At 40.7% G+C, this 10,690-nt stretch overlaps 1 non-coding gene across 1 annotated transcript; it reads right to left on the minus strand.

The window, feature by feature from the left end:
• Positions 1–9,023: 9,023 nt before the first annotated feature.
• On the minus strand, positions 9,024–9,161 carry LOC114816963. Its single transcript, XR_003764780.1, has one exon. It is a non-coding gene; the product is annotated as a small nucleolar RNA SNORA7 (small nucleolar RNA).
• Positions 9,162–10,690: the final 1,529 nt, after the last annotated feature.

Genomic DNA, 10,690 nt, shown 5'->3' on the forward strand with positions numbered 1-10,690 from the left:
TTATTATTCTACCATGAGGCTGTCAACCTTCTTTTATTCTCCCTAAATATAAAGTTGTTCTTGAATACAAAGCTATGAACTCCACAACATCTTCAAGAAATAGATGAAAATAACTGAAATATTTTCAACTTGCTTTTCACTGGCAGAGTATCTTGCAATCATGTATTGGACTTTTGTTCTCAGGCCATAACATATCATGATTGATTAATCAGTGGTGTTTATTGGGCACATGATGTCCAGAGTACTGTACTGAGAATACAATATAGTTGGTGTAGATGATCCTTCCCCTCAAGGTCTAGCAGGGGAGGCATCCAATAAAATAAATGTCAGGTAAGGGAAACAACCGAGTAGAAGGTTATGTATGTGAGTGCTGGGCACAGATCACACATACTCATTGAAAATTTTCAGTTGAAATATGTAGTTTTGATGAGAATCTACTAGAGCTGAAGTTCTGAAACCAGAGGGTAGGATCATTATGGCAGTAGCAACAGCATCACAAAACTTGGGCATAAATGAGAAGCTAGTAACCAAAGAAGTATCAAGAGCAGTTTTTCTTGATACTAGTTCAGTGAATATTCTTGGAAGAATGAGGAAGAGGCTGTACTTCAGGTGAAATATTGAAACCACAGGAGTGCAGGCTGCATTCAGAGACAAAGCTAATGGTAAGCATGGAAAGGAGCATGGTCTAGTGGAAAGTGCACAGTCCTGGGAGTCAGAGGACAAAGGGCAATTCATTTAAATTTCTGTGTCTCAGTTTTCTCATCTGTAAAATGGGGACTATTACTATCTTTATTAACTATCACTAGAGGAGAAGAGACCGCATCAAGTCAAATAATATAAGGTATTTCAAATTTCTAGTCCTATTTCCTAGGCCACTTTGGGTACCCTGATTGACTTGTTCAAGCTCTTTAACCCACCAACCCCACTGTCCACTCTGCACAGCTTCTTTGCAAGCGCAGGAAATTGCCCAGTGTCCATAAAAGCTGTCCAGTATCCACAGGAAAATAGACGATGCCTCAGGGGAGAACATACTAACTGACCCCAGATCAATAAAATACTTGGCATGTTCAACATGAATTAATCAGTCCATCAATGATATTTATTGAGTTCTTACTGTGTATTGAGCACTGGACTAAGTGTTTAGGAGAATACAGTCCAACAGAGTCATTAGACATGATCCTGGCCCACAGGAGTTTTCAGTCTTTTGGAGGAGTTTTTCAATCTAGTAGACTGTTATAAAAAACATATTTGTTGCAAATCTCCTTAACAGATAACTATGGAGTCTGATCTAACTTGCCCTTCTAAGATTTAGATAAAAACTGTAACACCCCCCCCCCGGCCTTTTTTTTTTTTAACCTGCTCCTTGGTTCCACAGGAGACATGGTCAAGAAACAGCTTAGTTCATGCAAGACAGATAAAACAAACCAAAAGGAAAAGTAGGGTAAACTTTCCAAACTGTTTTGGTTTTTTTTTTCCTCAAATATCTAGGTCATTCGACTAAAGGGCTTTACTTTCCTGAATGAGTCAGAGCAACTGTATTTGTACAGACTAGATTCTAAATCCTTTATGACCATTTTCACTAGCTCAGATGGGACTTAGAGCTGAGTGTCACAGATGAGGAGTCTGAGACTCAGGCAGGTTAAGGGACAAGCATGAGATTGCATGCCAGTTTGTTGCAAATGCAGGATTAGAGTCTTGTCACACTCTGAAGAATATTCCCTTCTTTTCTTATGGTGAACCCAGATCAAAATGTCTTAAGGCCAAGGGGGAAACAGCAAAATAAGTAGCAACCTTAAAGTCTACTTCAATAATTAAAATAATTAAATTGTGTACACAGATTATCAAACACGTGAATCACAAATACAGCACACTACACACTTTCACACAAGCACACAAAGTATATATAAGCCATTTAGCTAATATAATTGCATGGATACTATTACTTTTCTCAGAACATCTCATAACATTTATTATCATAAATTAACCTCCTAGTATGTCCCCCTAGGGTTCCTGAGATCTGGACTCTACCAAATCTCAGATCATGGAAATTTCCTCCTCAGAGGTTAGGTGTTATGGGAGAGGAATTAAGTCATTAGTGAAGCCCTACTCCTCCATCCTGCATTAGAGAGCATGAAAGGGAAAAGGTAAAGTGGAGAAACTTTAAATTTCATGAAATATAAAAACACTTTTTATAATACAGTTATACATTTTAGAAGATATTTATTTTAATATTTATAAAGATAACAATTGTGGTATTTCTTAACTGCTTACTACCTGCTAAGCATGGGGGTAGATAATCCTATTAAAAACAGTCATTTTCCCACATGGTGCTCACAGTTTTTATTTGGGTTGAGAACAGCTTTTTCATGCCCATTTTACAGATGAGGAAACTTAGGCATAGAGTAGTTTAATGAGTTTCCCAAAGTCACAGAGCAGGCAAGTGCTAGAGTTGAGATCAGAACTCAGAGCTTCTGAATCTCAGGCCAATCATTTTTCTATCGGGCCACACTGATGAGCACTGCCAATTATATCCACTATCATGTGGGCTTTGGAGGAGCATTGTTCAGTGTTCTGCCCACAGTAAGCATTCAATAAATGCCACTGATTGGTTGATTGACCCCCCCCACCTTATGAGACAAAGTCTAGGGAAACCCAGGGCACTAACTGAGCCCCCTCATCACTTTCATCAGACTCTTGAGCACTTCTGCCAGTGTCCTTGCCTCCCAAAGAGGTGGCACAGCCAGGGCAGACTTGAAATGCTGCCTTGCTCTATGGTGCAGTGCCACTTCGTGGCATTTGTGTTTTGCTTTCTATGCATTGGCCCTAGACCTTCAAGCTGAGTTGCCAAGCTGGAAGTAAAGCAGAAATAGTGGTGCCAGAGCTCTACAAGCCTGGGTCTTTGTCCTAAGCACCACTGAACTCCCTCCCCATCAATAGCATTTCTCTGGGCAGCAGGGATGTGGGCAGGTCCTGGGAGAAATGGTGACATCTCTGGAGCTCCCACAGTGCCACTTAATAGTAGGGTGAAGCAGTCATTTCTATGCTGACCATAGAACTCCATCTAGTTGGGGTAATACTGGACTGTCATGGATGGTTCAGGATATTAATTCATAAAAATATACAAATGCCCTAAAAGACCTTACTCATTATAAATGCTTAAACTTCTGCATTTGTGATAGGGCATAAATTAAAGGAGCACAGGCCATATGAATTTTGTGTTTTCTAAAATGGATGCCCCAGAAGACTTATCTGGCAGGTAAGAGACTGTAAATAAGCATTTTACCCTTCTTCATCTGTATTCTCTTTGTAGGCTAAGAAGGATGGGGTATCAGGATGATAGTCCAATGTACCAGTATTGAACTAGACACATCAATCCCAGCGTTCTATCTCTAACAGTCGTAACAAAAACTATTTGGTTATCTTTGGCCTCTTTAACATTCATTTTCACCTTTATGAATGTAACCTTTAATTTCTTCCTCTGCTAACCCATCACTGACCTAACATCCATGAATATAGTTAAACCTTCTAGAACTCTCAAATGTCTCCATTTTATTCAACTCTTTTTTCAGTAGCCCACTGTGAACTCAATGACCATTAATTAATCCAAAACGCTTCTGAATACTTTGAATTTTCTCTCTCTATTACTTCCAGTGGTAAATGATTTAATTTGTTTGCTGCCCTCTGGTCACAATTTTTCCTTTTGTTTGTTTTAAATCATCCATCCTCCTGGTCATTTTGCTTACCCACCTCTGTATCTTTCCCAACTCTTTGGAAATCAGCACCTTCCATTCTCCTGCTGTTGTTGGCCCTTTCGCCAACATCAGGTTCTACATCAGGTGCGCCCCCCGTTACCTATCTAATCTCATCTACTCTATTCCAGTGCACATTCTTTACTCCACCCAAACTAATCTTATATGTGCCGTTTGCTCATGACACTCCAACCCTGATCCACTGTTTAGACATTTTCCTCTCATTCGATTATTAACTTGATCATTAATTTTATTATATACTAAATTGCTCTTTTCTGTTTCTGTATTTTATATCCACGCTCTTACTCTTCCAACCACTTCATAATTATCATCAGTCTATATCTGCTAATATCCTCCATTAGATAGTAAACTCTTCAACCAGGTATGCTGCTTTTTATTTCTATTTTATGTTCTCAAGTACATAGTATCAAACTCAATGGGAACTTAAATGCTGTTGCTGAAGGTGATGGTTATCATATGTCAGGGGCAAGGGAAAGAGTGTTGTCATGGGGTCAGGGTCTGTAATGTGGACCCATGAAAACATTAACCCACAGTCAATCCAGTGAGAAGTCCAAAGATCAAATTTCCTACTGAGTTGACTTCTCTCTAGAGGGACAGGGTAAGCCCTACAGGCTATAATGAACAGTCTAGAGCTCACCACTAGTTTTTGAAGTTTACTGTATTTTTTCATTGATTACTTCAAGAAATAATTCAGTGCTCCAAGCTAAAGACTGCAAAGTAATTAAAATATCAGTGTTTCTCTGGACAAGAATTAACAGCAGACCCCTTTTGCATACAGTAATTATTTTGTAGAAGACAAATAATTAAGTGCAATATATGGTTGAGGTACATATTTGCCTTTAAGGCCCTGATGAAATAGAAATTTGAATGCAGCCAAACCCTTATGGATAAATCAATGGGCACCTAAACAAAATCCCTTGGTGGAGACTGAATTAAAACATTTTATGGGAAAACAAATAAAAAGGATTCAAAATAGGATATAACACAGAGCTCTGTCACATACGGAGCAAGTAATATCACTATTAACTGTCGCATGCACCACTATCCTCAAACAATATCAAGACATTGAATTGTATGTATTCTGAGAGCAGAACATATGCTTTATTTTCATTTTACATTCTTTAAACACATTTGTGTATATCCTCTATACTAAGAATCCCTTGCTTGATCTCATGACTCCCTCCAGTTGTCGTCCTATCTCCCTCCTACCATTTAGTGAGTTGTCTACATCTACTGCCTCTAAATTCTCTCCTTTAATTCTTCCAAACTGGCTTCCACCCCCATCACTCCATCCAAAACTGCCCTCAGAGGTCACCAGTCATCTCCTTCTTGCCAAACTCAATGGTCTCTACTCCATCCTAATCCTCCGTGACCTTTCAGCTGCCTTCAATACTGTGAATTTTTCCCTTCTCCTGGAAGCATTACCCATTCTTAGCTTCACTGACACTGCCCAATCCTGATTTTCCTCCTTTCTCTCTGACACTCAGTCTCATTCTCTTTTGTGGGCTCTTTCTTTCTTCAATTTCCCTAACTGTGGGAGTTTCTCAAAGCTCATTTCTAGATCCCCCTCCTATTCTCATTCATTAATTCACTTGTATTTATTGAGTGCTTACTGTGTGCAGAGCACTGTACTAAGCATTTGGAAAGTACAATGAAGCAAATAGAGACAATCCCTACACACAACAGACTATTCTCCAACTAAACTTATTCCCAGGAGAACTCATTATCTCCCAAAGCTTCAAAACCATTTAGATTAGGGAGATTCCCAAACTTAAGAGAAGCAGCATGGCCCAGTGGATAGACTACAGGCCTGGGAGTCAGAAGGATCTGAGTTCTAATACAGGCTCTTAAAAGTTAACATGTCCAAAACAGAACTCCTCATTTTCCCACCCAAACCCTGTGTCCCACATGACTTCCCCATCACTGTAGACAGCACCACCATCCTCCCTGTATCACTAGCCCATAACACTGTCATTATTCTCAACTCAGCTCTCTCGTTCAACCCACATCTTGAATCTCTAACTAAATTCTGTCTGTTCTACCTTCACAACAACTCTAAAAAAATCTCTTCTCCATCCATAATGCTACCTCATTAATCCAAACACTTATCCTATCATTCCTTGATTACTCCATCAACCTCCTTGATGAACTTCCAACCTCCTTATCTCTCTCCACTTCAGTCTATACTTCTCTCTGCTGCCTGGATTATTTTTCTGCAAAACCATTCAGTTCCTACTCCTCAAACTCCAGTGGTTGCCCATCCAACTCCACATCAAACAGAAACTCCTTACCTTTGGCTTTAAAGCACTAAATCACTTTGCCATCTCCTGCCCTACCTCCCTGACTTCCTACTGCAACTCAGCCCACACAGTTCATATAACTTTAATGCCAACCTACTCACTGAACCTCAATCTCATCTATCTCACCATTGGCCCTTCGTCTGGCCACATCCTCCGGCAGCAGCGCATTCATTCATTCAACCATATTTGAGAGGTCATTGTGTGCAAAGCACTGTACTAAATTCAAGAGTACAATACAACAACAGACACATTCTCTGCCCACAACGAGCTCACAGTGTATGGGGGTGACAGATATATATCTGCTCAATTGTATATATTTTCATTACCCTATTTATTTTGTTAATGAGATGTACATCACCTTGATTCTATTTACTGCTATTGTTTTAATGAGATGTTCATCCCCTTGATTCTATTTATTGCCATTGTTCTTGTCTGTTTGTCTCCCCCGATTAGACTGTAAGCCCATCAATGGGCAGGGACTGTCTCTATCTGTTGCCGATTTGTACATTCCAAGCGCTTAGTACAGTGCTCTGCATATAGTAAGCGCTCAATAAATACTATTGAATGAATGAATGAAAGAGGAGAGGAGGGTTTAGCTAGGGAAGGCTTCTTGGAGATGTGCCTTCAATAAGACTTTGAAGTGGGGGAGACCAATTATCTGTCTGATAGGAGGGAGGGCATTCCAGCCTAGAAGCAGAACCCACAAGGTTGGTGGCCAGTTAGATGAGATAGCAGTACTATGAGATTGTTAGCTTTAGAGAAACAAAGTATGCAGGCTGGGTTGAAGTAGGACAATAGCAGGTGAGGTAGGAGGGGGTAAGGTTATTGAGTGTTTTAAAGCCAATGATGAAGATTTTTTATCTGATGCAGGGGTGGTTGGGCAACTACTAGAGTTTCTTGAGTGGGGAAACATGGTCGGAACATTTTTGAAGGTAAACGATCCAGGCAGCAGAGTGGATCAGAGTGGAGATAGTCTGGAGTGGAAAGAGACAGGAGGCAGGGAGGTCAGCAAGGAGACTGATACAATAAGCAAGTTGGGATAGGATAAGTGCTTGTATTAATATGGTGGTAGATTGGATGGAGAAGGAGGGATTTTTAGCGATGTTGTGAAGGTAGAATTGACAGGATTTAGTGATGGCTTGAATATGTGGGTTGAATGACAGAGATGAATCAAGAATAATGCCAAGGTTATGGGCTTGTGAGACAGGAAGGATGGTGGCACCATCAACAGTGATGGGAAAATGAGTGGGAGGACAGCATTTGGGTGAGAAGATAAATTCAGTTTCAGCCATATGAAGTTTGAGGTGATGGGAGGACATCCAACATGGCTTAATGGAAAGAGCCCAGGCTTGGGAGTCAGAGGTCATGGGTTCTAATCCTAGCTCCACCACTTGTCTGCTTTCTTACCTTGGGCTAATTACTTCACTTCTCTGTGCCTCAATTCCCTCATCTGTAAAATGGAGATTAAGATTGTGAGCACACTGTGGGACAACCTGATTACCTTGTATCTACCCCAATTCTTAGAACAGTGCTTGGCACACAGTAAGCGCTTAACAAATATCATCATTACTATTATTATTGGAGATGTTTTGAAGGCAGAAGAAAATGTGAAACTGCAGAGAGGGAAAGAGATCAGGGTTGAAGATGTAGATTTGGGTGTCATCAGCATAGAAATGATAATTGAAGCTGTGAGTGAATGAGTTTTCCAAGGGAGTGACTGTAGATGGAGAAAAGGGGATCTGGAACTGGATTTTGAGGGACACCCACAGTTAGGGGATGGGAGGCAGAGAAGGAGGAGCCCATGAAAGAGACTGAGTGGCCAAAGGAATAGGAAAACCACGAGAGGCAATTCAGTGAAGCTGAGGTTGGATAATGTTTCCCGGAGAAGGGAGTGGCCGACAGTGTCAAAGGCAGCTGAAAAGTCATGGAGGATTAGAATGGAGTAGCGGCCATTGGATTTGGCAAGGAGGAAATCACTGGTGACCTTTGAGAGGGAGGTTTCTGTGGAGTAAAGGGGATGGAAGCCAGATTGGAGGGGGTCAGGGAGAGAATTGGAGGAGAGGAACTTGAGGCAGCGGATGTAGGCAGCTCGCTTAAGAAGTTTGGAGAGGAATGGTAGGAGGGATATGGGGTGATAAATGGAGGGAGCCATGGGGTCAAGGGTGGGTTTTTTTAGGATAGGGATATATGGGCATGTTTAAAAGTAGTGGGGAAGAAGCCACTGGAAAGTGAACAGTTGAAGATAGCAGTTAGGGAGGGATATGGAAGGGGGCAAGTGTTTTGATGAGGTGTGAAGAAATAGGGTTGGATGCATTTGTGGAGGGGGTGGACTTTGAGAGAAGGCAGGAGATTACAGCAATTAGTAGAGTGTTAGCCACATAGTAAGCACTTAAGAAGTACCATAATTACTATTACTAATTTTATACTTTAACATTGCCAACAGCGATGGCCAACCTGCTCCTGATTGAATTGCATTTTGTCTTTGAAAAATTATGAGCTCCAGTTAACTGAGGTGGATTTGTGGAAGAACTCATAACCTTTAGGTCTTTTCTCTTTCTTCTCATTTTGTCCCCATTCCTGCTCTCAGCACTTCATCAAGACCAGACCATTTTACAAAGTCTTTGTGCTAAAAAGTCCCAGATAAATTTGGGAGTCTGGTGCCACAGACAAGCTAATACTTTGGTCTAGACTTATCATGCTATTAAATATAAAAGACTCTCTTGTCTTATGCTGTCGAGTCGCCTCTGACCCATAATGACTCCATGAACAGATCTGTCCCAGAATGCCTCCCAGAATGCCCCACCTCAATCTGTTATCATTTTGGTAGTGTACTCATAGTTTTCTTGGTAACAATACGGAAGTGGTTTACCATTTCCTTCTTCTGTGCAATAACCTTGAATCTCCACCCTTGCCTATTTCCCATGCTGTTGCTGCCCAGTAAAGGTAAGTTTTGACTTGTAGCAGATGACTTTCCACTCACTAGCCAATGACCAAGCTAGGAATGAAATGGGTATAGCTCTGCTTGACTCTCCTTCCCATAGCCGAGACTGGTAGAGTACTGAAAACTCTCCAGGTGCGATCCCGAGAGGGAAAAGCCTCTCTACCAAACTTAAAGTGGAACTGATTCAGAACTTTCTTTGAAATTTATTTTCTTAGTGCTAATTTTCAAAGCGTTGGTGTAATAATAATAATGTTGGTATTTGTTAAGCACTTACTATGTGCAGAGCAGTGTTCTAAGTGCTGGGGTAGATACGGGGTAATCAGGTTGTCCCACGTGAGGCTCACAGTTAATCCCCATTTTACAGAGGAGGTAACTGAGGCACAGAGAAGTTAAGTGATTTGCCCACAGTCACACAGCTGACAGGTGGCAGAGCCAGAATTCAAACCCATGATCTCTGACTCCAAAGCCCAGGCTCTTTCCACTGAGCCACCAACTGTGTTTATCGAGATCCTGCTTTATGCAGAATGCTATCGCTGCAAAACACATGGAGAACAGATAAAGGATGTGTAACTGATTAACCCTTTCCTCATGGAGCTTAGTTTCTACATGGGAAGATAAATATTTATAATGGATAAATACAGAAGTGATAAATAGTTGGATCACAGATGGCTTGTTGGAAAAGAGCAATGTGATTTCAAACTCTATAATCTGGTCTGGCAGAGAATTTCAGGGAAGGAAAGGAAAACTCTAATCAGTCAATCAGTAGTGTTTATTGACCATTTACTGTATGCAGGTTGTGTCTAAGTACTTGGGAGAGAACAACAGAATTAGTAGATGTGATCTATGGATCTCAACGTGTTTATAATGCAGTGAGGGAGACAGACACTATAAAAAAAATTTCAGGTAGGAGAAAGTGATAGGATGTAAATAAATGCACAGTGTTATGGTACATATGTGAGGACCCCAATGCTTTGGTGTGTAGAAGAGTTGAACTGGTAGTGTAGAACATATCAAGAGAGAAATTGGAAAATAAATCCCAAGAAACAAAGGGGCTGATTTGTCTACAATTCCCAGAGGCCACTGGCTTTCTGGGAGGAATTAGCCTTCTTTGTCCAGGTGGAAAACTTAACTCATTCCTGGGGCAGAACTGGGGTGAGAACTGAGTTTTAATATGGGAGTTCTCAGTGGAAAATCCTATCTTTAGGTTTCCTGCTGGCTATCTCCCTGTATAGTGGTCTCTATTGAGCTGTACTCTCCCAAGTGTTTAGTACAGTGCTCTGCACAAGTAAGTGCTCAGTAATTACCATTGATGGATTGGTTGATTCTCTATTCCCTACTGCTGCCTTCTGAAAAACATATCTGCCCCTTCTTAATTGATATCTGAGGTAAAGTAGGCTGATAAATCCTTTCCCCTCAACAAAAACTTAAGCTAAAGTTAGCCATGTGCTTTGGAGGTCTAGCTACCAAGTTCTCTGAATATCTTAGCTAATCCTTGAGTCTATAATACAAATATCAATCTGTGAATGTCCTTTTAAATGATTTTCAATTTTATCTTTGAATAAAATATTATTTTTAGTGACATGCTCAACCAACTCTCACAACTCTTCAGAAAATTTACACAGTTTTCTTTTGGACATTGGAAAATTTTGTTTCCCTTATTTTTTTTCAATATCCTGTGC

The sequence above is a fragment of the Ornithorhynchus anatinus genome, chromosome 1 (assembly GCF_004115215.2).
Source record: "Ornithorhynchus anatinus isolate Pmale09 chromosome 1, mOrnAna1.pri.v4, whole genome shotgun sequence".
NCBI classification, from domain to species: domain Eukaryota; kingdom Metazoa; phylum Chordata; class Mammalia; order Monotremata; family Ornithorhynchidae; genus Ornithorhynchus; species Ornithorhynchus anatinus.